General features: G+C 48.8%; 7 non-coding genes and 8 pseudogenes across 7 annotated transcripts; 13 read left to right on the top strand and 2 right to left on the bottom strand.

Annotated features, from left to right (window-relative positions):
* The first annotated feature begins 243 nt into the window (after window positions 1-243).
* LOC148670870 (5S ribosomal RNA) lies at window positions 244-362 on the top strand (annotated as a pseudogene).
* Window positions 363-899: 537 nt separating this feature from the next.
* On the top strand, window positions 900-1,018 carry LOC148670869 (5S ribosomal RNA; annotated as a pseudogene).
* Window positions 1,019-1,555: 537 nt separating this feature from the next.
* On the top strand, window positions 1,556-1,674 carry LOC148670868 (5S ribosomal RNA). Its single transcript, XR_015937859.1, has one exon. It is a non-coding gene; the product is annotated as a 5S ribosomal RNA (ribosomal RNA).
* A 537-nt stretch (window positions 1,675-2,211) lies between these two features.
* LOC148670867 (5S ribosomal RNA) lies at window positions 2,212-2,330 on the top strand (annotated as a pseudogene).
* Window positions 2,331-2,866: 536 nt separating this feature from the next.
* On the top strand, window positions 2,867-2,985 carry LOC148670866 (5S ribosomal RNA). The gene has a single exon (XR_015937858.1). It is a non-coding gene; the product is annotated as a 5S ribosomal RNA (ribosomal RNA).
* A 537-nt stretch (window positions 2,986-3,522) lies between these two features.
* Window positions 3,523-3,641, top strand: LOC148670865 (5S ribosomal RNA; annotated as a pseudogene).
* Window positions 3,642-4,178: 537 nt separating this feature from the next.
* LOC148670864 (5S ribosomal RNA) lies at window positions 4,179-4,297 on the top strand (annotated as a pseudogene).
* Window positions 4,298-4,833: 536 nt separating this feature from the next.
* LOC148670863 (5S ribosomal RNA) lies at window positions 4,834-4,952 on the top strand (annotated as a pseudogene).
* Window positions 4,953-5,489: 537 nt separating this feature from the next.
* Window positions 5,490-5,608, top strand: LOC148670862 (5S ribosomal RNA). Its single transcript, XR_015937857.1, has one exon. It is a non-coding gene; the product is annotated as a 5S ribosomal RNA (ribosomal RNA).
* A 537-nt stretch (window positions 5,609-6,145) lies between these two features.
* LOC148670861 (5S ribosomal RNA) lies at window positions 6,146-6,264 on the top strand. Its single transcript, XR_015937855.1, has one exon. It is a non-coding gene; the product is annotated as a 5S ribosomal RNA (ribosomal RNA).
* Window positions 6,265-6,801: 537 nt separating this feature from the next.
* LOC148670860 (5S ribosomal RNA) lies at window positions 6,802-6,920 on the top strand (annotated as a pseudogene).
* Window positions 6,921-7,455: 535 nt separating this feature from the next.
* On the top strand, window positions 7,456-7,574 carry LOC148670859 (5S ribosomal RNA). Its single transcript, XR_015937854.1, has one exon. It is a non-coding gene; the product is annotated as a 5S ribosomal RNA (ribosomal RNA).
* Window positions 7,575-8,111: 537 nt separating this feature from the next.
* Window positions 8,112-8,230, top strand: LOC148670858 (5S ribosomal RNA; annotated as a pseudogene).
* Window positions 8,231-18,327: 10,097 nt separating this feature from the next.
* Window positions 18,328-18,400, bottom strand: trnaa-cgc (transfer RNA alanine (anticodon CGC)). Its single transcript has one exon. It is a non-coding gene; the product is annotated as a tRNA-Ala (tRNA).
* Window positions 18,401-23,223: 4,823 nt separating this feature from the next.
* trnal-uag (transfer RNA leucine (anticodon UAG)) lies at window positions 23,224-23,305 on the bottom strand. Its single transcript has one exon. It is a non-coding gene; the product is annotated as a tRNA-Leu (tRNA).
* Window positions 23,306-25,850: the final 2,545 nt, after the last annotated feature.

Below are 25,850 nucleotides of genomic sequence, written 5' to 3'. Positions count from 1 at the left end.
CAGATGTCAAAGCACAGCAGCAGCTCTCCACAGCGATCCTCTATAGCGCCCTTTCTCCCGCAGCTCCGTCCTCATTGGAAGGAAGCAAGAGTGAAAGGCTGAAGTGAAAAAGAGCGGGGACGAAGGCAGTGAAGAGAGAGAACGTGGGAAGAAGAGAAAAACGCAAGAGAAAAAAAGCAGCGTCGTAAAAGAGGTGACGGAGCTGTCCTCTCAATAAGAAGGGTGCCAGCGAGCTTTGCTCTCGCTTACGGACACACCCCCTTGAGCACGCCTGATCTCGTCTGATCTCGGAAGCTAAACAGGGATGGGCCTGGTTAGTACTTGGATGGGAGACCGCCTGGGAATACCAGGTGCTGTAAGCTTTTAAGCGCAGGAGGCGCCCTATCCCCGCTCGCTCGCTCATTCCCCTGTTCACACGTGCAGTGCGGCTTGTCCGTCTGTTTATTTGTCAGCTTTGGCGAGACACGGGTGCTTGTGTATTAGCGTGAGCGTTTTTTATTCTGATCAGGAACAGTTTAACAAGTCCGCAAAGGATCGAGGAAAGGTTTATCGCCAGCTGAAAAGAGACACAGCGCTTCGGCTGTGGAGACTTGTTCGGCTGGCGTTCGGAGAGTCGCGTTTTTCAGAATTGTATTGAGATCGTTTTCCACAGAGCTCAGATGTCAAAGCACAGCAGCAGCTCTCCACAGCGATCCTCTATAGCGCCCTTTCTCCCGCAGCTCCGTCCTCATTGGAAGGAAGCAAGAGTGAAAGGCTGAAGTGAAATAGAGCGGGGACGAAGGCAGTGAAGAGAGAGAACGTGGGAAGAAGAGAAAAACGCAAGAGAAAAAAAGCAGCGTCGTAAAAGAGGTGACGGAGCTGTCCTCTCAATAAGAAGGGTGCCAGCGAGCCTTGCTCTCGCTTACGGCCACACCCCCTTGAGCACGCCTGATCTCGTCTGATCTCGGAAGCTAGACAGGGATGGGCCTGGTTAGTACTTGGATGGGAGACCGCCTGGGAATACCAGGTGCTGTAAGCTTTTAAGCGCAGGAGGCGCCCTATCCCCGCTCGCTCGCTCATTCCCCTGTTCACACGTGCAGTGCGGCTTGTCCGTCTGTTTATTTGTCAGCTTTGGCGAGACACGGGTGTTTGTGTATTAGCGTGAGCGTTTTTTATTCTGATCATGAACAGTTTAACAAGTCCGCAAAGGATCGAGGAAAGGTTTATCGCCAGCTGAAAAGAGACACAGCGCTTCGGCTGTGGAGACTTGTTCGGCTGGCGTTCGGAGAGTCGCGTTTTTCAGAATTGTATTGAGATCGTTTTCCACAGAGCTCAGATGTCAAAGCACAGCAGCAGCTCTCCACAGTGATCCTCTATAGCGCCCTTTCTCCCGCAGCTCCGTCCTCATTGGAAGGAAGCAAGAGTGAAAGGCTGAAGTGAAATAGAGCGGGGACGAAGGCAGTGAAGAGAGAGAACGTGGGAAGAAGAGAAAAACGCAAGGGAAAAAAAGCAGCGTCGTAAAAGAGGTGACGGAGCTGTCCTCTCAATAAGAAGGGTGCCAGCGAGCCTTGTTCTCGCTTACGGCCACACCCCCTTGAGCACGCCTGATCTCGTCTGATCTCGGAAGCTAAACAGGGATGGGCCTGGTTAGTACTTGGATGGGAGACCGCCTGGGAATACCAGGTGCTGTAAGCTTTTAAGCGCAGGAGGCGCCCTATCCCCGCTCGCTCGCTCATTCCCCTGTTCACACGTGCAGTGCGGCTTGTCCGTCTGTTTATTTGTCAGCTTTGGCGAGACACGGGTGCTTGTGTATTAGCGTGAGCGTTTTTTATTCTGATCAGGAACAGTTTTAAAAGTCCGCAAAGGATCGAGGAAAGGTTTATTGCCAGCTGAAAAGAGACACAGCGCTTCGGCTGTGGAGACTTGTTCGGCTGGCGTTCGGAGAGTCGCGTTTTTCAGAATTGTATTGAGATCGTTTTCCACAGAGCTCAGATGTCAAAGCACAGCAGCAGCTCTCCACAGCGATCCTCTATAGCGCCCTTTCTCCCGCAGCTCCGTCCTCATTGGAAGGAAGCAAGAGTGAAAGGATGAAGTGAAATAGAGCGGGGACGAAGACAGTGAAGAGAGAGAACGTGGGAAGAAGAGAAAAACGCAAGGGAAAAAAAGCAGCGTCGTAAAAGAGGTGACGGAGCTGTCCTCTCAATAAGAAGGGTGCCAGCGAGCCTTGCCCTTGCTTACGGCCACACCCCTTTGAGCACGCCTGATCTCGTCTGATCTCGGAAGCTAAACAGGGATGGGCCTGGTTAGTACTTGGATGAGAGACCGCCTGGGAATCCCAGGTGCTGTAAGCTTTTAAGCGCAGGAGGCGCCCTATCCCCGCTCGCTCGCTCATTCCCCTGTTCACACGTGCAGTGCGGCTTGTCCGTCTGTTTATTTGTCAGCTTTGGCGAAACACGGGTGCTTGTGTATTAGCGTGAGCGTTTTTTATTCTGATCAGGAACAGTTTTACAAGTCCGCAAAGGATCGAGGAAAGGTTTATCGCCAGCTGAAAAGAGACACAGCGCTTCGGCTGTGGAGACTTGTTCGGCTGGCGTTCGGAGAGTCGCGTTTTTCAGAATTGTATTGAGATCGTTTTCCACAGAGCTCAGATGTCAAAGCACAGCAGCAGGTCTCCACAGCGATCCTCTATAGCGCCCTTTCTCCCGCAGCTCCGTCCTCATTGGAAGGAAGCAAGAGTGAAAGGCTGAAGTGAAATAGAGCGGGGACGAAGGCAGTGAAGAGAGAGAACGTGGAAAGAAGAGAAAAACGCAAGGGAAAAAAGCAGCGTCGTTAAAGAGGTGACGGAGCTGTCCTCTCAATAAGAAGGGTGCCAGCGAGCCTTGCTCTCGCTTACGGCCACACCCCCTTGAGCACGCCTGATCTCGTCTGATCTCGGAAGCTAAACAGGGATGGGCCTGGTTAGTACTTGGATGGGAGACCGCCTGGGAATACCAGGTGCTGTAAGCTTTTAAGCGCAGGAGGCGCCCTATCCCCGCTCGCTCGCTCATTCCCCTGTTCACACGTGCAGTGCGGCTTGTCCGTCTGTTTATTTGTCAGCTTTGGCGAGACACGGGTGCTTGTGTATTAGCGTGAGCGTTTTTTATTCTGATCAGGAACAGTTTAACAAGTCCGCAAAGGATCGAGGAAAGGTTTATCGCCAGCTGAAAAGAGACACAGCGCTTCGGCTGTGGAGACTTGTTCGGCTGGCGTTCGGAGAGTCGCGTTTTTCAGAATTGTATTGAGATCGTTTTCCACAGAGCTCAGATGTCAAAGCACAGCAGCAGCTTTCCACAGCGATCCTCTATAGCGCCCTTTCTCCCGCAGCTCCGTCCTCATTGGAAGGAAGCAAGAGTGAAAGGCTGAAGTGAAATAGAGCGGGGACGAAGGCAGTGAAGAGAGAGAACGTGGGAAGACGAGAAAAACGCAAGGGAAAAAAAGCAGCGTCGTAAAAGAGGTGACGGAGCTGTCCTCTCAATAAGAAGGGTGCCAGCGAGCCTTGCTCTCACTTACGGCCACACCCCCTTGAGCACGCCTGATCTCGTCTGATCTCGGAAGCTAAACAGGGATGGGCCTGGTTAGTACTTGGATGGGAGACCGCCTGGGAATACCAGGTGCTGTAAGCTTTTAAGCGCAGGAGGCGCCCTATCCCCGCTCGCTCGCTCATTCCCCTGTTCACACGTGCAGTGCGGCTTGTCCGTCTGTTTATTTCTCAGCTTTGGCGAGACACGGGTGCTTGTGTATTAGCGTGAGCGTTTTTTATTCTGATCAGGAACAGTTTTACAAGTCCGCAAAGGATCGAGGAAAGGTTTATCGCCAGCTGACAAGAGACACAGCGCTTCGGCTGTGGAGACTTGTTCGGCTGGCGTTCGGAGAGTCGCGTTTTTCAGAATTGTATTGAGATCGTTTTCCACAGAGCTCAGATGTCAAAGCACAGCAGCAGCTCTCCACAGCGATCCTCTATAGCGCCCTTTCTCCCGCAGCTCCGTCCTCATTGGAAGGAAGCAAGAGTGAAAGGCTGAAGTGAAATAGAGCGGGGACGAAGGCAGTGAAGAGAGAGAACGTGGAAAGAAGAGAAAAACGCAAGAGAAAAAAAGCAGCGTCGTAAAAGAGGTGACGGAGCTGTCCTCTCAATAAGAAGGGTGCCAGCGAGCGTTGCTCTCGCTTATGGCCACACCCCCTTGAGCACGCCTGATCTCGTCTGATCTCGGAAGCTAAACAGGGATGGGCCTGGTTAGTACTTGGATGGGAGACCGCCTGGGAATACCAGCTGCTGTAAGCTTTTAAGCGCAGGAGGCGCCCTATCCCCGCTCGCTCGCTCATTCCCCTGTTCACACGTGCAGTGCGGCTAGTCCGTCTGTTTATTTGTCAGCTTTGGCGAGACACGGGTGCTTGTGTATTAGCGTGAGCGTTTTTTATTCTGATCAGGAACAGTTTAACAAGTCCGCAAAGGATCGAGGAAAGGTTTATCGCCAGCTGAAAAGAGAGACAGCGCTTCGGCTGTGGAGACTTGTTCGGCTGGCGTTCGGGGAATCGCGTTTTTCAGAATTGTATTGAGATCGTTTTCCACAGAGCTCAGATGTCAAAGCACAGCAGCAGCTCTCCACAGCGATCCTCTATAGCGCCCTTTCTCCCGCAGCTCCGTCCTCATTGGAAGGAAGCAAGAGTGAAAGGCTGAAGTGAAATAGAGCGGGGACGAAGGCAGTGAAGAGAGAGAACGTGGAAAGAAGAGAAAAACGCAAGGGAAAAAAGCAGCGTCGTAAAAGAGGTGACGGAGCTGTCCTCTCAATAAGAAGGGTGCCAGCGAGCCTTGCTCTCGCTTAAGGCCACACCCCCTTGAGCACGCCTGATCTCGTCTGATGTCGGAAGCTAAACAGGGATGGGCCTGGTTAGTACTTGGATGGGAGACCGCCTGGGAATACCAGGTGCTGTAAGCTTTTAAGCGCAGGAGGCGCCCTATCCCCGCTCGCTGGCTCATTCCCCTGTTCACACGTGCAGTGCGGCTTGTCCGTCTGTTTATTTGTCAGCTTTGGCGAGACACGTGTGCTTGTGTATTAGCGTGAGCGTTTTTTATTCTGATCAGGAACAGTTTAACAAGTCCGCAAAGGATCGAGGAAAGGTTTATCGCCAGCTGAAAAGAGACACAGCGCTTCGGCTGTGGAGACTTGTTCGGCTGGCGTTCGGAGAGTCGCGTTTTTCAGAATTGTATTGAGATCGTTTTCCTCAGAGCTCAGATGTCAAAGCACAGCAGCAGCTCTCCACAGCGATCCTCTATAGCGCCCTTTCTCCCGCAGCTCCGTCCTCATTGGAAGGAAGCAAGAGTGAAAGGCTGAAGTGAAATAGAGCGGGGACGAAGGCAGTGAAGAGAGAGAACGTGGGAAGAAGAGAAAAACGCAAGGGAAAAAAAGCAGCGTCGTAAAAGAGGTGACGGAGCTGTCCTCTTAATAAGAAGGGTGCCAGCGAGCCTTGCTCTCGCTTACGGCCACACCCCCTTGAGCACGCCTGATCTCGTCTGATCTCGGAAGCTAAACAGGGATGGGCCTGGTTAGTACTTGGATGGGAGACCGCCTGGGAATACCAGGTGCTGTAAGCTTTTAAGCGCAGGAGGCGCCCTATCCCCGCTCGCTCGCTCATTCCCCTGTTCACACGTGCAGTGCGGCTTGTCCGTCTGTTTATTTGTCAGCTTTGGCGAGACACGGGTGCTTGTGTATTAGCGTGAGCGTTTTTTATTCTGATCAGGAACAGTTTTACAAGTCCGCAAAGGATCGAGGAAAGGTTTATCGCCAGCTGAAAAGAGACACAGCGCTTCGGCTGTGGAGACTTGTTCGGCTGGCGTTCGGAGAGTCGCGTTTTTCAGAATTGTATTGAGATCGTTTTCCTCAGAGCTCAGATGTCAAAGCACAGCAGCAGCTCTCCACAGCGATCCTCTATAGCGCCCTTTCTCCCGCAGCTCCGTCCTCATTGGAAGGAAGCAAGAGTGAAAGGCTGAAGTGAAATAGAGCGGGGACGAAGGCAGTGAAGAGAGAGAACGTGGGAAGAAGAGAAAAACGCAAGGGAAAAAAAGCAGCGTCGTAAAAGAGGTGACGGAGCTGTCCTCTCAATAAGAAGGGTGCCAGCGAGCCTTGCTCTCGCTTACGGCCACACCCCCTTGAGCACGCCTGATCTCGTCTGATCTCGGAAGCTAAACAGGGATGGGCCTGGTTAGTACTTGGATGGGAGACCGCCTGGGAATACCAGGTGCTGTAAGCTTTTAAGCGCAGGAGGCGCCCTATCCCCGCTCACTCGCTCATTCCCCTGTTCACACGTGCAGTGCGGCTTGTCCGTCTGTTTATTTGTCAGCTTTGGCGAGACACGGGTGCTTGTGTATTAGCGTGAGCGTTTTTTATTCTGATCAGGAACAGTTTTACAAGTCCGCAAAGGATCGAGGAAAGGTTTATCGCCAGCTGAAAAGAGACACAGCGCTTCGGCTGTGGAGACTTGTTCGGCTGGCGTTCGGAGAGTCGCGTTTTTCAGAATTGTATTGAGATCGTTTTCCACAGAGCTCAGATGTCAAAGCACAGCAGCAGCTCTCCACAGCGATCCTCTATAGCGCCCTTTCTCCCGCAGCTCCGTCCTCATTGGAAGGAAGCAAGAGTGAAAGGCTGAAGTGAAATAGAGCGGGGACGGAGGCAGTGAAGAGAGAGAACGTGGGAAGAAGAGAAAAACGCAAGAGAAAAAAAGCAGCGTCGTAAAAGAGGTGACGGAGCTGTCCTCTCAATAAGAAGGGTGCCAGCGAGCCTTGCTCTCGCTTACGGCCACACCCACTTGAGCACGCCTGATCTCGTCTGATCTCGGAAGCTAAACAGGGATGGGCCTGGTTAGTACTTGGATGGCAGACCGCCTGGGAATACCAGGTGCTGTAAGCTTTTAAGCGCAGGAGGCGCCCTATCCCCGCTCGCTCGCTCATTCCCGTTCACACGTGCAGTGCGGCTTGTCCGTCTGTTTATTTGTCAGCTTTGGCGAGACACGGGTGCTTGTGTATTAGCGTGAGCGTTTTTTATTCTGATCAGGAACAGTTTTACAAGTCCGCAAAGGATCGAGGAAAGGTTTATCGCCAGCTGAAAAGAGACACAGCGCTTCGGCTGTGGAGACTTGTTCGGCTGGCGTTCGGAGAGTCGCGTTTTTCAGAATTGTATTGAGATCGTTTTCCACAGAGCTCAGATGTCAAAGCACAGCAGCAGCTCTCCACAGCGATCCTCTATAGCGCCCTTTCTCCCGCAGCTCCGTCCTCATTGGAAGGAAGCAAGAGTGAAAGGTTGAAGTGAAATAGAGCGGGGACGAAGGCAGTGAAGAGAGAGAACGTGGGAAGAAGAGAAAAACGCAAGGGAAAAAAAGCAGCGTCGTAAAAGAGGTGACGGAGCTGTCCTCTCAATAAGAAGGGTGCCAGCGAGCCTTGCTCTCGCTTACGGCCACACCCCCTTGAGCACGCCTGATCTCGTCTGATCTCGGAAGCTAAACAGGGATGGGCCTGGTTAGTACTTGGATGGGAGACCGCCTGGGAATACCAGGTGCTGTAAGCTTTTAAGTGCAGGAGGCGCCCTATCCCCGCTAGCTCGCTCATTCCCCTGTTCACACGTGCAGTGCGGCTTGCCCGTCTGTTTATTTGTCAGCTTTGGCGAGACACGGGTGCTTGTGTATTAGCGTGAGCGTTTTTTATTCTGATCAGGAACAGTTTTACAAGTCTGCAAAGGATCGAGGAAAGGTTTATCGCCAGCTGAAAAGAGACACAGCGCTTCGGCTGTGGAGACTTGTTCGGCTGGCGTTCGGAGAGTCGCGTTTTTCAGAATTGTATTGAGATCGTTTTCCACAGAGCTCAGATGTCAAAGCACAGCAGCAGCTCTCCACAGCGATCCTCTATAGCGCCCTTTCTCCCGCAGCTCCGTCCTCATTGGAAGGAAACAAGAGTGAAAGGCTGAAGTGAAATAGAGCGGGGACGAAGGCAGTGAAGAGAGAGAACGTGGGAAGAAGAGAAAAACGCAAGAGAAAAAAAGCAGCGTCGTAAAAGAGGTGACGGAGCTGTCCTCTCAATAAGAAGGGTGCCAGCGAGCCTTGCTCTCGCTTACGGCCACACCCACTTGAGCACGCCTGATCTCGTCTGATCTCGGAAGCTAAACAGGGATGGGCCTGGTTAGTACTTGGATGGCAGACCGCCTGGGAATACCAGGTGCTGTAAGCTTTTAAGCGCAGGAGGCGCCCTATCCCCGCGCGCTCGCTCATTCCCCTGTTCACACGTGCAGTGCGGCTTGTCCGTCTGTTTATTTGTCAGCTTTGGCGAGACACGGGTGCTTGTGTATTAGCGTGAGCGTTTTTTATTCTGATCAGGAACAGTTTAACAAGTCCGCAAAGGATCGAGGAAAGGTTTATCGCCAGCTGAAAAGAGACACAGCGCTTCGGCTGTGGAGACTTTATTAATAAGGCCCCTCAGTAGTTGAGATCTCTGTTATTCCCATCTAGAAACATGCAATCAGCATGTTATTGCTGAAGCAATAGTCACAACATTATTCCACACCTGGGTGAGATGCGGGTTATGATGACAGTCATGCTTTCTACACCTTATACTGAGCTCAGAAATGGACCAAGCGGACATCTCACGAGCAGATCCCTCCGCGTATAAGAAAGGCAACTTGTCTCAGCAGAAATACAAAAAGGCAAAAACCCCACACTTGGAATGCAAACCTACCCTAAAAAGGAAACACGGTTTTAAAACGAACTTGATTTTCCCCTGGAGAAACCTTTTTATGGACACACATCGCATCTATTACACATGTAGAACTAAATATAAAGATAAAACTTCATATAAGAAGTCATGACATATCACACATGACGAAGTCTGGTCCAGAATAAACAGTTTACACTGACCCACCTTTATTTACCCTGGTCACTCACTTCTATTAACTGTTTAACTGGGTAACAAATTAATATTTGTTTCAATTTGGGATCTACACCTGGGAGCCCTGAAATGTTGGCCAGAGGGGAGAAGCTGATATTCAGACGTGAGAATATATTAAAATAAAGGATCTGATGTTGTTTTTCACCTGTCTAATCAAAGCTTGTTCAAAAATTATCTGATTATAGGACACACGAGTTTATAATCATACTCATTCCACTTTTTAACCCCGTATATATGCACAATATGAAACGTATATACACTAAATCTCACGTGTGACTCCCATAATATACATTTCTTTACGAAAATTAGGAACACTTACTACAATTATCAACCCCCCATGACGAGGCAATATTTCATACCTTTGTTTCTTTGTGGGTTCAAAGTTCTGTCCTGTCGTTTCACACGTAATGTTTTGGTAGTTATCTCAATTTTCCTTTGCAATTATCTCCAAGATCATCATCAACTTTTTGTAAAACGCTATGCACAACTGATATTTAAAGAAAGTCCTGTACCAAAACGTCTTCGTAGGGAAAGACAACTTTTTTTCCTTACGTTAGTCGCTACACGGTTACTCAAAAAATCCATTCACCGCCTTTAAAAAAAAAGTTTCGTTTTTTATTGTGGTTCACTGACATTTCTGTCACAATTCTGAGGGACCCCAAATAAAATTCACTTGCCGGTATAAAGACGCCGGCGAGGATAAGACAGGTATCGAACCACCTGCGTATCTAGCGGACGTTTAAAATAAAAAAAATGGCGTGTAATGTTGCGAAGGGCTACTGTTTTTTTTATAGTTTGTCGATTGTAAGGGACGTGGGCCGCGACAGAAATACTGGACGGGGTGGGAAAAGGTTTATTGATGGTTTATTGTACCGCAACGGTCACAATTGACTCACCAGCAAAGATGGCGCCGAGGCCACATCGGCTCCCTCCCGCCCTGCCTCGCACCGAAGCTCGAGCTGCGGAGCGCGACGCCAAACCGCCAGTCCACGGGCGCGGGCGCCGGACATAGACGTCATAAACCCTTCCGAGGCGCAGGAATTATAGATCACTGTAGTTTCTTCTGGACCCGGGTTAGGGACAGTGTGCCCTCCGTGAGAGTCTTCTGAGGAAGCCAGTGTCTCATGGGTGTCCAGGCTTGGTACCATCTGTCCATCACAGGACACACAGACACACACACTCACACACCCTGGACAGGACACCAGTCCATCACAGGACACACACACACTCACTCACACACCCTGGACAGGACACCAGTCCATCACAGGACATACACACACCCTAGATAGGACACCAGTCACTCACAGGATACACACACACACTCACACACCCTGAACAGGACACCAGTCCCTCACAGGACACACACACAACCTGGATAGGACACCAGTCCCTCACAGGACACTCAGACACACACACTCACACACCCTGGACAGGAACCAGTCCATCACATGACAAACACACATTCACTCACACACCCTGGACAGGACAGCACTCCATCATAGGACACACACACACCAGGGCCAGTTTTCCCAGAAGCCAATTAGCCCAAAAGCCTGTCTTTGGACCCGAAGAACACAGGGAGAACATGCAGACTCCACACAGACAGCCCCCCCCCCCGGGTCCAGACCCGAGCCCGGAGCCCCCCCGCGCTGAACCCCTCCGTACAGACGGCCACACACAGCTCCGTTGTTCCCGATTCCCGAGGTGATCTGTTAAAAGAAGCCGGTGTGTTGCCTCCAGGTCACATTTCCTACTGGAGTCAGGACAGGAGGCTCTTCTGTACACAGAAGGGGATGGGGGTGGGGAACAAGCCGCCCAGCCCTGTGGTTGAAGCCGATACCCCGGCTTCTCTCCAGACACAGCTGGGTGAGCCCCCCCAGTCAGTACAGGGGGCTCTACTGTACACAGAGGGTGGCGGGGGTGTGGAACAACTCCTTTGTTCGGGGCCTTGGGGCATTCTTGTTGTGAAAGGCGCTATATAAAAAAAACTGAATTGAAATTGAATCTTACAGGTTTGGGTTTTTCAGAGATCTTGTCAGAGATCTTGTCTGACGTGCCCGTTTCAAAAACGTAACGACACTCCTCACGTCCGAGCGCCGCCGGTCTGTGACGTAACGTATCCTTACACAACCATGACGGTTTCATCATGGACAGCACGAAAGCCCGAAAAGTGGTTGACGTTTTAATTTGGCAACGCCACGATGGATCCCAGTTTTTTTTTTTATTTTGGAGGCCAAAAAGGACAAAAAAGGAAACGTCCGGAGTGGATCGATGGTCATCTCTGCGGTTGTTCTGATGTTCTGAAAAAACAAAACAAAAAAAAAAACGGCTCGCTTGCCCGGTCGTGTAGTGTTTCCACACCCCACGCAAATCAACTTCTCTTCACCCCCGGGGGCTCGTCGCCCGCAGCACCCCTCTCACGTGATAGGGGCTTCCCCCGGCTGTGACGTACTTACCCTACCCCCTTCCGCCAACGTCATACCGAAGGTCGCGCTTCGGGCCGCGGCGATGTTGACGGACTGTCTTGTAGCGTGAGAAGGGTTTAAATTTCGACTTAAGGAGTTGGCCATCGTTATATTTCGCGAGGTATCATACGGGGGGAAAAAGAACATTTATATTTATCAACCTACTAGTAATACTGGGTGGATGTCACGTTCCCCAAAGTTCAGTGCCTCTCTCTAATAAAGTAGAAACGTGACATTGAACTCCGTTCGAAACAGGAGAAATCACCAGGACAAGATACAACTGACGTCCGGAAAAGAAAAAAAGAACTCCTATTCCCATTTGTAATGACCCCGTAGTGTTTTTCCCGGTGTGCGCTCATCTTTCGGAGACCCGTTTCTCTCTGGTGTTTTGCTGTTGGAATAAATGCCGAGGTGACCCTTCTGTGTGGAGTCTGCGTGTTCTCTCCAGCGGGTCGTTTCCTACACCGCAGGGGCTGATCGAACCGGGGTCTCCCAATCGTCACAGAAGTGTGTGTCATTTTGTGTGGTGGTGGGGGGGTGCATCGGGGATACTGCGCCCCGAGGGGATAACCTCTCACCTTACTCCGGACGAAGGGAGAAGACCTGTACCTTCACGAGTCCGGGTTGTGAAAACTTCTTCTGGCAGTTCAAAACGTTTCGAAGAGACTACAGCGCTACCCTGTTTTCCATTTCTATCGTGTATTATTATACAGTCATAAGTATCTGTACTGATCACAGATCCCCCTCTCACTACCAGGACTGAAGCCCAGTGCAGCACGAATAATAATAATAATAATTAATCCGTCTGGACTCTCCACTCAGAGCTCTTCCCAGGTCAGGGGGATCCCCTCCAGCCCCCCCAGTGTGCAGCCCCCACGTGGATGATGCTCCAGTCCGCTCAGCACACAGCAGCTCTCAGTGGGGAGGAGAGCAGAGGGATGGAGCCAGTTCAGAGAGGGGGGGTGATAAGGAGGCCATGATGGGTCAAGACCAGGGGGGGAATCAGGCCAGGACACTGGGGTAACACCCCTACTCCTCTCCAGAAACACCCCGGGATTGTTAATGAGCACAGAGAGTCAGGACCTCGGTTTGACGTCTTATCCGAAGGACGGCGCCTGTTTACAGTCCAGTGTCCCCCGTCACTATACTGGGGCATCAGGACCCACACAGACCGCAGGGTGAAAGCGCCCCCTGCTGGCCCCACTCACACCTCTCCCAGCAGCAACCTCAGTTTTTCCCAGGAGTCTCCCCTCCAGGTACTGACCAGGCTTCTACCTGCTGGGCTCCAGTGGGGAGGGGGCTGCTAGCTGGGAGCTGCAGGGTGAGATGGCTGCTGGGCAAACGATGGCTAAAGAGCTTCCTAGGACACCCTGGAGTTCGTGGTCAACTTCCTTCTCTTCAGACGGAGGTGGCTTGAAATCTGTCTCGTTTCAAGGAGTATTGGACACGATGCCCCCCCTGCTTTAGCCCCGCTAACTGGTGGCACGCCGACAACGAGGGCTCTCGGCCTCAATCCATCAACCACAAACTCTCCGGGATGAAAGAGAAAGACAGACTCTGTTCGTTCGTTTCGGGGGGGGGAGGGAAAAAACCAAAAGCTTTTTTTAAAAAACATTTTAATGATGCTAAACAAAAGAACAAAAATTACAATACAGATTAATGTCAAGGGACACACCCCCCCCCCCCCCATCTTACGATCATCACAGGACCTTAAAATAATACTTAATAATACAAGGTCATGCAGACGATCTGAGGACTCAGGTGGAGATAATGTGAAAGCTTTCCACAGTCCAGTCTGGGGTCCCTCAGCTTCAGTCCAGACTGGGGTCTGGGGTCCCTCAGCTTCAGTCCAGACTGGGGTCCCTCAGCTTCAGTCCAGACTGGGATCTGGGGTCCCTCAGCTCCGGTCCAGTCCAGTCTGGGGCCCCTCAGCTCTGGTCCAGTCCAGTATGGGGCCCCTCAGCTCCAGTGCAGTCCAGTCCAGTCTGGTGTCCCTCAGCTCCAGTGCAGCCCAGTCTGGGGTCCCTCAGCTTCGGTCCAGCACAGTCTGGGGTCCCTCAGCTTCGGTCCAGCACAGACTGGGGTCCCTCAGCTTCGGTCCAGCACAGTCTGGGGTCCCTCAGCTTCAGTCCAGACTGGTGTCCCTCAGCTTCGGCCCAGCACAGACTGGGGTCCCTCAGCTTCGGTCCAGACTGGGGTCCCTCAGCTCCAGTGCAGTCCAGACTGGGGTCCCTCAGCTTCGGTCCAGCACAGACTGGGGTCTCTCAGCTTCGGTCCAGACTGGGGTCCCTCAGCTTCAGTCCAGCACAGTCTGGGGTCCCTTAGCTTTGGTCCAGTCCAGTCTGGGGTCCCTCAGCTTCGGTCCAGCACAGCCTGGGGCCCCTCAGCTCCAGTCCAGTCCAGTCTGGGGCCCCTCAGCTTTGGTCCAGCACAGTCTGGAGTCCCTCAGCTTCGGTCCAGCACAGACTGGGGTCCCTCAGCTTTGGCCCAGCACAGACTGGGGTCCCTCAGCTTCGGTCCAGCACAGACTGGGGTCCCTCAGCTTCGGTCCAGCACAGTCTGGGGTCCCTCAGCTCCAGTCCAGTCCAGTCCAGTCCAGTCCTTGGTGGGGAAGGCGACTCCGATCTTAGCTGGCACAGAACCAGGAAAGGAACCTGGAAAGAATATTGTTATTGCAGGTGTGAGGGACACAGACACGGACATCACCATGACATCAAACAGCAAGAGGAGACTCCTTCTTGAATCACAGACACGACCGGGCGGCGTCCCCCTGTCTGCTCACCTGCACCTCCTCTTCTTCTTCTTGTCCTTCCCGGCAGCCTGCTCCTCCTCTCCCTCGCTCTTCCTCTCCTGACACACGGTCTCCGCCGCCTCCATCGGCTCGTCCTTATCATCTGTCTCCACCGACATGCAGCTCAGGGACTTTAAAAAGACGCACCAGCACTTCTGAAGCAGAGACAGGAGAGTCACGTTAAGAGTCGGACTGGACACTCCAGGACATGAACACTGCACTGAGAGAGAGAGGGGTTCATACACACACACTGACTGGACACTCCAGTACATGAACACTGCACTGAGAGAGAGAGGGGTTCATACACACACACTGACTGGACACTGGACAGGAGTAAAGAGAGAATCAGAGCATTACCCACTTTCTTTTTCTTCTGTCTCACAGGAGGTGGTGATTGGACCTCCTCCAGCTGGAGTCCGAGTAGGGAGAGAGGGGGCAGGAGAGGGACAGCACAGGGAGAGAAAGAGAGAGACACGTGAGTCAAGTGTCCCAAGAGTACAGAGACTCTGCTGAGATCACACTCGCAGTGAGTGAGCCTGGGTGTAGCCCACTAATACTGACCCACTGTACACCATAGGACAGAGAAGAGGAGGAGAGAGACACACTGACTGGACACCACAGCACAGAGAGGAGGAGGAGAGAGACAGTGACAGACAGAGCTGACAAGACAGACAAGATGGCGAAACTCCACCACAGACAGGACAGGAGGCAGGGTGGGACCAGCACTGACCTTCTTCCTCTCTCCTGCCGGAGGAGCTGTCTCCACCTCCTCTTCCTCCTGCAAGTCAAGAGACAGGCTGAGAGAGAGACGGGCTGGTGGGACATCGGCGAACAGAGCTGAAGGCAGAGAGCCGGGGAGACAGGCCCAGCTGGGACAACGCAGGACAGACAGAGAGACAGACAGAAAGGAAGGAGAGAGAGACACAAAGATGAAGGCACAGAAAGACAGCAGGCAAAGAGAAAGATTGAGATTGAGGGACAAACAAACCGAGAGAGAGAGCGGAAGGAGAGAGAGAGAGGAAGGAGAGAGAAGGACAGACAGACTGACAGACGGGGCTGAAAGAGAGAGAGACAGAGAGGCAGGGACAGACAGACAGCAGGACGAGAGAGAGACAGAGATCGAGGGACAATAATTTGGTTTCGAAATTTATTCTGAAAATATACAATCATTCACTCCTGAAAAATATCGAGTTCAAATTATACATTATGTACAATATTGTAATCAACATATGGCTAATCATCAAAAATAAAAAAAACTGTACTGGGGGACACAGCTGGCTGTGCTGTTCTGGACAGAACACACTGAGGTCCAGTTTCCACCTCCTGCAGGATCAAACAGCACCTCCACTGGCTCTCCAGTGAACAGAGGGACAGACAGAGAGGCTTCAGGCTGCAGGGTGACATTGTCTCTGTGAGCTGAAAGACAATCAGGACAGAGGATGATATAAGAACACACTCTGTCAAGAATATAGAGCCCTCTAGTGATCCTACTGTAGACCTGCTCACCACCCACAGTGACGATCACAGTGCTGATACTGCTTCCATTAAGGTCCCTCACTGTGTAGTTGCCCTGATCAGCTGGAGTGAGGGAGCGGAGTGTCAGAGAGCTGTTCTGCACTGACACTCACTGTTCGTACCTGGGGCCAGGGAGCCCTGCGCTGCTCAGTAAGACTATACGATTCCGGACAGATCGTGCAGGATCAAACAGCACCTCCACTGGACCAGCAGTGTGGAGGGGGGAGACAGAGAGGCACCAGGCTGCAGGCTGTGGACTTCTGAGTGAGCTGAAAAGGGACAGGTAGAAACATGTTGAATATTTTGTTTTACAACAATACCTTGAGTTTGGACTGCGATCAGCTTCATTTTGTATTTCAGCTGTGAAAATGCAATTTCAAAAATGCACGCCACAGTCATGTTAGGTTCAAGTTACAGTTGCATCACAACTCAATACATTTGCAATTCACTTCTGAGATAATTGTTCCTGGTGTTTGTGTTGTGTATGCCTTGCAATGGAGGGGTGAGAAATAATGGACTTATTACATTATAATGAATAATAATTGCTTACACTTATATAGTGCTTTTCTGGACACTCCACTCAAAGCGCTTTGCAGGACATGGGGACTCCCCTCCACCACCACAAATGTGCAGCATCCACCTGGATGATGGGACGGCAGCCATAGTGCACCAGAACGCTCCCCACACACCAGCTATGAGTGGGGAGGAGAGCAGAGTAATGAAGCCAATTCATAAATGGGGGTTATTAGGAGGCCATGATTGGTAAGGGTCAATGGGAAATTTGGCCAGGACACTGGGGTAAAACCCCTACTCTTTTCGAGAAACACCCCGGGATTTTTAATGACCACAGAGAGTCAGGACCTCGGTTTTACGTCTCATCTGAAGGACGGCACCTGTTTACAGTTTTTCCAGTGTCCCCGTCACTATACTGGGGCATTAGGACCCACATGGGCCACAGGGTGAGAGTTCCCCCTGCTGGCCCCACTAACACCTCTTCCAGCAGCAACCTTAGTTATTATTGTGAAGAATGAAAGAATATTAGGAACATGAAAAGGTTGAATGTTTTAAATGCGTTTTTTTACTGAAACATCCGCTACAGAGATGCGCACACACGTCATTACAAACGCACACCTGCACAGAGACGTCCTCAAGCGCCTTGTTCACAATTATGGGCTCCAATAGGAACAAAAAACGCCAGCCTGACAACTCGAGCATTCAAACCAAGAACCCAACACGTACTTATGTTGGCAGCCTGTGCAGAAAAGCAGAAAGAACCACAAGCCTTCTCTATTGGGAGGAAAAACACACACTCCCTCTCTCACACTCCTGATTTCCTTAAATAGCTCATTCTTCATCTCTGGCTCCTACATACAGTATAGCAGCGCTCAGTCTGCTTTGAATAAGCCATAAATCTAAGATTTGTTTTATCTGTTCCTCTTGTCTAGGCCTAGAGCTGCTTTTCATAAAAGAGCTGTTTGCATAAATAGCTAGGGTTACAGCTGAAGACACCAGCTTCATCCCCCAATGTGTAATACGTCGGGAGCAAGAGAAGAGGGCCAGGCCGTGCCTTTTCATAGATTTTTCTTCTGAAAAGTCGGGTTCTCGGAGGCAGATTTATCCCCTCATGCAGTGTAGAGAGATAGACACGCCCGCGCGCGAACAGTTAGAGCTGCACCCTCACACAGAGTCAGACCCGCACAGACACGTCCTCTTGTTTAAACAAATACACAAACCTGACGGCGCTCACAATGATCCAGACACACACACACACACACACACACACACACACACACACACACACACACACACGACATCAGTAGTCACTCTCGCACACTGGACCCCAGCTCAGTCCTCACCTCCAGCTCCTGCAAACCGCTTCGAACAAACTGCATTAAGAAAATTAGGTTGCGTTCCGGTAGCAGGCCATCCTGGGCACCAGTGTGAGTTACACACTCATTTGTAAAAGCCCTTCCGCATCGTCGGGCATGCTTCACAGTGCTGGACCTGGGGTGTGGGTGCTGTCTGTGTGGAGTTTGCATGTTCTCTCCCTGGTCTGTGGGGGTTTCCTCCAGGTGCTCCAGTTTCCCACAGTCCAGGGACAGGCTGCCACTTTCACTGGGCAGTGCACCGTCACCGTGGCAGCATGGTGGGTCGGATCTGATTTCAGTCTTTATTTCCTTTTTTAGAGATCCTGTAACCAGGACCTGTTCACTGCCATGACGGACACAAGGAACAATAAAGCCGAAGTCTTGTTTCCCACAAGAAACAACAAAACCGAAGTATTGTTCGATGTGCCGGTACAAACTTTTAGGTTATATAGTCCTTCCTTGCTGCTTCAGACGTCATTCGGTGTTATGGTAAGGGGGTCGTGGTATTTGGCCAGTTAAGAGACCCTGGCCAAATGGTCAGTTTAAGATTATGCCCCCTCGCATCTGGAATCCTTATCAGTTAACCCCCTTTCCTGCCATAAACCCCTGTTGCTTAGAAGTCTAATTTTCAGGCAGAACTGACTTAAGTTAACCCTATTTACATCTTGTCTCTTACTTCAGCCCTCTTCCATTTGCTAGTTAAAAGTTGTACAACCCATTTGTATGCGACAAAAGAAGCCAGTCTGTTTCCACCCGGTTTCGAACCGAGGGCCTTTCGCATGCGAGGCGAACATGACAACCACTACACTACGGAAACAGTGGTAAGATGTGCCCAGCGGCCCAGTGCTGAGCTTCGCCAATGCGTTTCAGCTGCTTCCAGTGCCTTTATTGGAGTACGCTGATGGACCGTGCTCTCTCTCCAGAGACCAGCACGCCTGTCATGGACGGAGCAGGAAAGGCGGTGCCACATTCTACAGCCCTCTCCACGCAATCGGGCTACTGAAGTGGAGAAAATCGCCTCTCCAGAAAGTGCAAATATCATAGAGGTAGAGGTAGGGAGAGAGGAGGAGTACAAATTCAAGCAGAGGCCTGAGTGGAGCACTGTCGTATGGCCCTGACATCAATCCCTCAACTCTCTGCATAAAGCAGTGTCTTATGGCCATAACATCCCACCCCCACCACTCTCAATGGAAAGCACTGTCGTATAACCATGACATCCCACCCCCACCACTCTCTGCATAAAGAAGTGTCGTATGGCCCTGACGCCCACCCCTCCACTCTCTGCGTTAAGCTGTATCTTCAGGCCCTGACATCCCACCCCCGCCACTCTCTGTATAAAGCAGTGTCATATGGCCCTGACATCCCACCCCCACCACTCTCTGTGTAAAGAAGTGTCGTATGGCCCTGACACCACCCCTCCACTCTCTGCGTTAAGCTGTGTTTTCAGGCCCTGACATCCCACCTCCTCCATTCTCTGTGTAAAGCAGTGTCATATGGCCCTGACATCCCACCCCCACCACTCTCTGCGGAAAGCACTGTCATATAGCCCTGACACCCACCCCTCCACTCTTTGAATAAAGCAGTGTCGTCAAGCCCTGACATCCCACCCCCGCCATTCTCTACGTAAAGAAGTGTCATATGGCCCTGACACCCACCCATCCACTCTCTGCGTTAAGCTGTGTTGTCAGGCCCTGACATCCCACCTCCGCCACTCTCTGTGTAAAGCACTGTCGTATGGCCCTGACATCACACCCCCACCACTCTCTGCGTGAAGCACAGTCATATAGCCCTGACGACCACCCCTCCATTCTTTGCATAAAGCAGTGACGTCAAGCCCTGACATCCCACCTCCGCCACTCTCTACGTTAACCCCTGTTAACTTGCTTGCTGAATGATCTCTCAAGAAATCCCTGGTGAGATTCAACAGGTGTTTTCTTCAACAGCCACTAAAAGTCTGATGACCTTCTCTGGATTTCCTGAATATGATGTAAAATTAGTTCAAATCATTTGGTAGTTAACAGAACAAAATGCTTTGGAGGTACATTTAAAACAGCAGAGTGTAGCGGTGAGGCTTAATAATAATGCAGAATTAAGTGTTTCTGAGCTTTCCCAAATTAGGCCTCATTTCTCTGTTCATCTCTGTGGTGCAGCCACAGAGAAACCATTCATGCAAGGTGATTTAAGGTCCAAGGACAGCTCCCAAAGGGGGATGCACTTAGCTAAGCCTGGCTATCATGATCAATGGTCACCCATTGGCGCCTATCTGTCTAGGGAGTGCGAGTTGGACATCTGGATTGCATTCCTAAGTGTCAGGACTAAGTGACTCATATCTCACCTTGATCAACCAATCAGGGACTGGTAGGGCCGAGTAACCGACGTGGGACTCTGATGCCCATGGAACTTTCAGCCAATCAATGAGCTGAAGTTCCTCCAGGTAAAAACAGGCAACACAGAGAGCCTGAGAGATTCAGAAGGGATTCTGGAGAGGATTCTGTGGACTGTTCTAAAGGGAATTCAAAGGAGAATTCCAGGGCAGGACGGCCCAGGAGCAGAAGGCTCCCAAGGGCAGGACATCCTCGCAGCGCGCCTCCTGACCATCCTGAGACTCAGCCCGGACAACCACGGAATGGCCAGTGTGTCCGAGTGCCAGAACTTTCCTTTGTTCTAAGAGTCTAGAGTGGAGGTTGCCAGAGAGTAACCAGCAGCAGGCCTCGTGAACAGGTCGGATCTGTGGACAGCTGAATCACTATTCAGAACTAGCTCTTCATCATAACGAACTGGTCCTCTTCCTGACTTGCTGGGACCCACAGTCATCTTTTCTCCTGTGCACAAACTTTGCTAGTTAAAGCCAACAGTGAGCATCAGCAGCGCACCGTCGCAAGCCGCACAGCACAGCCTGGCACCAAGCCAGAGAGCGCGGATTGGACAGCAACAGCCTGCAACTGTTTCTTTGTGCCCGCAGGAGATCTGAATCCCCAAAGATTGGATGAGTATTCAACTTCAATGCATTACAGCTCGAGAATTCAATTGTTATCCCAACCAGTTGATATCAATTTAATTCCTAAGAGTTATGTACTTGTTTGAGTATCTAATGTAGAAGTTGTAACCAAGTTCACTTTACGAAACGGTCTTAATGAATGATATACTGAACGTATGTCCTCTTGATGTGTAACTCTTTGTAACTGATTGAATATATATCTTTTGTATTCTGATAACCCTCTCGATAAGATCTGTTAGTTTAAGGCATATTCTATGTATTAATAAATGTATCCTCGTGTATTAGTACCTGTGTGTGCGCGTTGTTTGAGTTATGTCGCATGGTTGGATTCTAAAGCCATCAAAAGAATCAACTTTGTGATTTACTGCTACAATTAATAATTGTCTCAGTAAATGCCCAAACCCTACAGAACTGGTGCCTTCAGAGAGCCACTATGATTACATATTTGGCGTCCCTGAACCGGCTATGAATCACTACAAGAGCAACACTGTAGCACTTCGTGTGTGACTGAGTTTAATTGTGTAAACCTGTCTCTCTATGAACACGAGCAAAGAGTTCTCACTCAACAGAAGATTGCGATGTGAGCACAATAATGTAAGACATCTGGTGATGCCAGGGATTGAACTCGGAACTTCATACATGAAAACCATTGAACTACATCCCCTATGGCACAGATGGTGGAACTGACTTAAAGATGTGCATATGTTCACTGACCACAATCCACCCTTCATGAATAATTGAAATGAATAATTTATTTTTATATCCAGTCACATGGGCGACGGTGGTTGATTCTTCAATGGGGGAGAGCGTTTTTCTACCTCCTTACTCGACTGTCTTTCAATTATGTTTTCCTTGAAATCTTTTTGCATCTTTTAAGTGCTTGCGATTAAATTACGCATAGAAAAACAGCAGTACAGTTGATGTTCATGGACCGATGCACACAACTCCAGTGATAAAGCCCTGTCTGTAAATATTGTAGAAGAACGTTAAAGGGCGAAACAACGCTCCAACCACGGGAATGGTAACAAGAAGGATCGTGTTCTTATTTAATATGTGCTTTTGAATTGCCTTGTCAATACACACAGGCTTTAGAGATGGACAAATAATTTACAGTGGTGTTTGTAAACAAAGATGGAACATGTTTTTTTCTATACCAGGAAGAAAGGAGCAGACTCTTAAACTTTAAGAGACAGAAACAATACCTCATCACAGCTAACACTAATTAAAACAACATCACAACAGAAGAGTGAAGCCTTGGGTGAATCAAATTAGTTTTCATTGGTCGTCTGTGTCTTCATAACTTTGTAGGTGAGAGAGAGGATTGAGAAAATGTGCGGGTGCTTCTTAGAAGTGTGTTGGCAGTACAGGTGACTTCCAAATAATTGAGCCGGGTTTTAATCCCGGCCAGTGCATCCCCAAACCTTTTCAAGATAATCATTTATCCGGTAGCACATCTCCTGAAACTAACATTCGAGGTAGGAAGCGTGCTCTTAAACACCAAAACACTCAAAAAGGAAGAAGCAGATCTCTGTACACAAGACAGTAGTGCGATATTAGAATTTCTGAGTTCTTGATGGATTCAGGCTCCTTCTCAGAGGTCCTTGCTCGCCAAATAACTTTACATCTGAGGAAGAGCACCACGGAAAAAAAACCCAACTCAACAAGCGAGCGTGTTGGTTGCTCTTGCTCTTAATGCAAGGAGCTGTTTTTTTTCCTTGCAATAATCATTATTAACCAAAAACAGCAGCACAGGTAAGTCGCATTTGTGATTATGTCACTTCTCTGCTTCAGCAAGGTCAATAAAAGACTCTGAAAGTAGTAAAGCAAAACTGAACTCAAAATCATATTAGGAATTCTGAGCGATATCTCCATACAGGTAATCCAATAAGAACGTTGAAATATTTGAATATAATCTCTCTATATATTTCGCTGCTTTTTACCCGGAGTAAAACTATTGGATTGAAGGAATGCTAACCGCTGGGTTAAAATGTATAGTTGTTATTTGGAGAAATCTGTAAACTCGTGATCTTATATGTTTTAAAAGACAGCACAGGGAAAAACGACAGTGCTGATTATTTTCCAGAGACAGAGCACTGATGACCTCTCCGAGCTGATTGATAAAGCCCACCCAGTGGATACTCTAGCAGAACGTCAAAGAACATTCACCTTTGTATCCAAAGAAACGACAGGAACAACATCAGGAAGCACAATCAATTCCCCTTTTAAATCTTTCCTGTAAGGTATGCTATGTGAATCCATGAAGTTAATCCTCTGATCTCTTTTGATCACGAACAAAGTATTTCTGATGGAGCGCTATGTTCAAAGATTTAATAAGCTTTACCCCTGCCAACGATTCGGCGTGAAGAATTAAAAGTTTCACAGACAAAAGCAGCTCACCACCACAGCCAATATTAAATGTACTTGCCGGTACACTATCATGTGCACTGCCTCAAAAGTGATCTCGGCAGACGTTGTTCCCTACATAAAGCTGAACGTGCCAAAGAGAATTTCTATTGAGAAAAAATATTTTTTCTGCCTTGATGTTAAGCCTGTCTTTTAGAAAGTCTATCTCTAAACACCTCCCACAGCCTAACAAAAAGCGCTTTTACTGATTGTATTGCAGGTCTTAAAACATTAATATTTGGCAGCAGTGGGATTCAAACCCACGCCCCCAGAGAGACTGGAGCCTAAATCCAGTACCTTAGACCACTCAGCCACGCTACCTTCCTCCATACCCATCTTCACATTGCTGGCTTGGACTAGGGGGGGCTTCAGCTCTTGTCGTCAGATCTAATGATATCATGACGTGGAAGTGACTGCACCTTCATCTTCCGAGATGCTTTCAATAACACAAACGCTACTTTCACTGGCACAAACACAGCAATAATGAAGGTGGTGGGATTCATCCTTTGTGCTGTTTGTAGGGGTGTAACTCTACGGTGATCTGCTGACTTGAAGAGCAAAAATCAAAATCCTCTGCTATTACTGTTGCTTTTTTCATAGTTTCTTCAAATCCTTCATTTGAACGTAGATTTTGAAGGATATTGATGATAATACCACATAAATTGTGGTTTTCTTGTGATCGCCAATTTTATTCAAATAACAGCCTTTTTTACAGTTCCTTGCGTGTTTCACAAGGTATAATAGCCCCCTTCGCATCCTCAGCTAACATATTTTAAAATTACAATAGCTTATACAGCATGCATGTTTACATTTATATTAAAATTAAAGTAAATATACAAGAATACATACAGTGCTAACCCAATAATTCTTGTCAGGTTCTGCAACAAATCTGCGTTGTTATTTTAACATGTTTCAGCTGAGGGTGCAACAGGAGTATAAATGAATTTTCCCGCCAGCCATTCAAAGACCAAATTCCATGAGTGAACATTATTTTCTCAGATGTTGCCGGCATTGGACTTTGCCGGTGGTATTGAATTATGTCCACAACTGTTGTAGTAGTTCCTTTTTGAAATTCGACACGTGCAAAGCACTTGTAATATCATAGGTGTTAAAGTTCGCTGAGTCTATTCGAGTCATGGTGTGTATCCCTGCCTATCATTGGGAGACGGGTAACTTTTTTACACTCAGATTCCAATCTTCAATGCTTTGTGTGAGAGCTTACATAACTTTCATTTTCTCACAATTTCTGACGATTGTTCCAAAGGGGCACCCTGTCAATTCCGAATACTTTTCAAAAATCTGCCTGCATGTTTGATTATTGTCATTTCACTTAGAAAAAGTTCAATATTGATCATAACTAAAGAAAATAATGATCACGAACAAAAAAGGGATAAAGATGCAAGTCGATCTTGAATCAGAGCTGGGTGAAATGGGCTTCTGTTCTGATATGGTTGTATGAGAAACAGGAGGAATCGCCAATCTCCTATAGAACATGAGTTGAATCAGGAGTGAGACATTTAGTATACTCGTGCATATGTCAACGCCTGACCTACATCGTAAAACTAACATTAAGTTGTCAGAGACATTCATTTATATACAAACAAGAGACAGACCAAGTAATAATTCTACATTAGTTCAGGTGGGTAAACCTGAACTAACTAACTAATAAACCTTTTAATAATTCTACATTAACGTGTCCTACATTGATCAGACTAATTGACATGGTCTGATTCAGAGCCTGTGCAGTTCGTGCTAATTACAACAAGGACAGTTCTGATCCCTCATCACCGAACTGAACACAAGTTCAGCTGTTCTCCAGTTTTGTTACGCATGGTTTTTCATTGCAATTGAGTTCAGAGCTGGAGCTGATCTCCAGACAGTACAGTGTTTTGGGTAAGTTGTCGAAATTCGCATGAGGCTGCAGACAACTTACCCAAAGTGTTTTCTATAGCTTTCAGGTGGAGTTCATTTATATAAAACAACGTAAGTGGTATAAACGCAACAAGCCAGACGGCAGTCCAACTTATAATTTTCTGACGCGAGGCCTGACGCGTTATTCATTATGCCACTGACCCTGCTATTGTAGTGCTAAAAAACACGTTTTCTACATTTATGTCTGTTCACTCTAAAAACTCTAAAAAGGACAAAGGGTTTGTGTGTCCCGCTAAAATTCCGCTTCATTTCGAATGCAAATAAAAACCGTTTTGTTCCAAGAAATCATAGATTTGTCACATCCTTCATACTATACTTCTCTCTTGTATTAGTAAAGCATTTTGATTTAAACTGAACAATATATGAAAGGTTTCATCTATACACTTACACATAATAAGTATACGAATAAATACTCGGAAGAAGCCGCAGCTCAGGTATTAGAGAAATTTAAAATCGGATCGGAGGATTTAGAGTCCAGACTGCAAACCAACAGCTTACACAGGTCTTTTATAGAACCCTTTTGATTTCCTCTACTTTGTCCCTGTGATGTCATTGTCCTGCTCGCAGCCGAGCCCGACACACGTCTGGTTTCTGTCGCTTGACGCACACCCTGCGGTCCATGCGGGTCCTAATACCCCAATACAATGAAGGGGACACTAAACTGTAAACAGGTGCCGTCCTTCGGCTGAGATGTAAAACCGAGGTCCTGACTCTCTGTGATCATTCAGGAGAATGGTGGTGGTGGAGGGGAGTCCCCATTACCTGTAAAGCGCATTGAGTGGAGTATCCAGAACAGCGCTATATAAGTGTGTGTAATAATAATAATAATTATTATTATTATAATTGTAATGTAAAATGCAATAAAAAAATATCAAACTTTGATTCAAAATAGATTAATGTAAAAACTGATAAAGCTAATGCTTTTTTCAGGGCT

This window comes from Lepisosteus platostomus, chromosome 5 (assembly GCF_059453375.1).
Source record: "Lepisosteus platostomus isolate fLepPlt1 chromosome 5, fLepPlt1.hap1, whole genome shotgun sequence".
Lineage (NCBI taxonomy): Eukaryota > Metazoa > Chordata > Actinopteri > Semionotiformes > Lepisosteidae > Lepisosteus > Lepisosteus platostomus.
The sequence above is the reverse complement of the archived record's forward strand: the minus strand, read 5'-3'. Positions and strand labels throughout refer to the sequence as shown.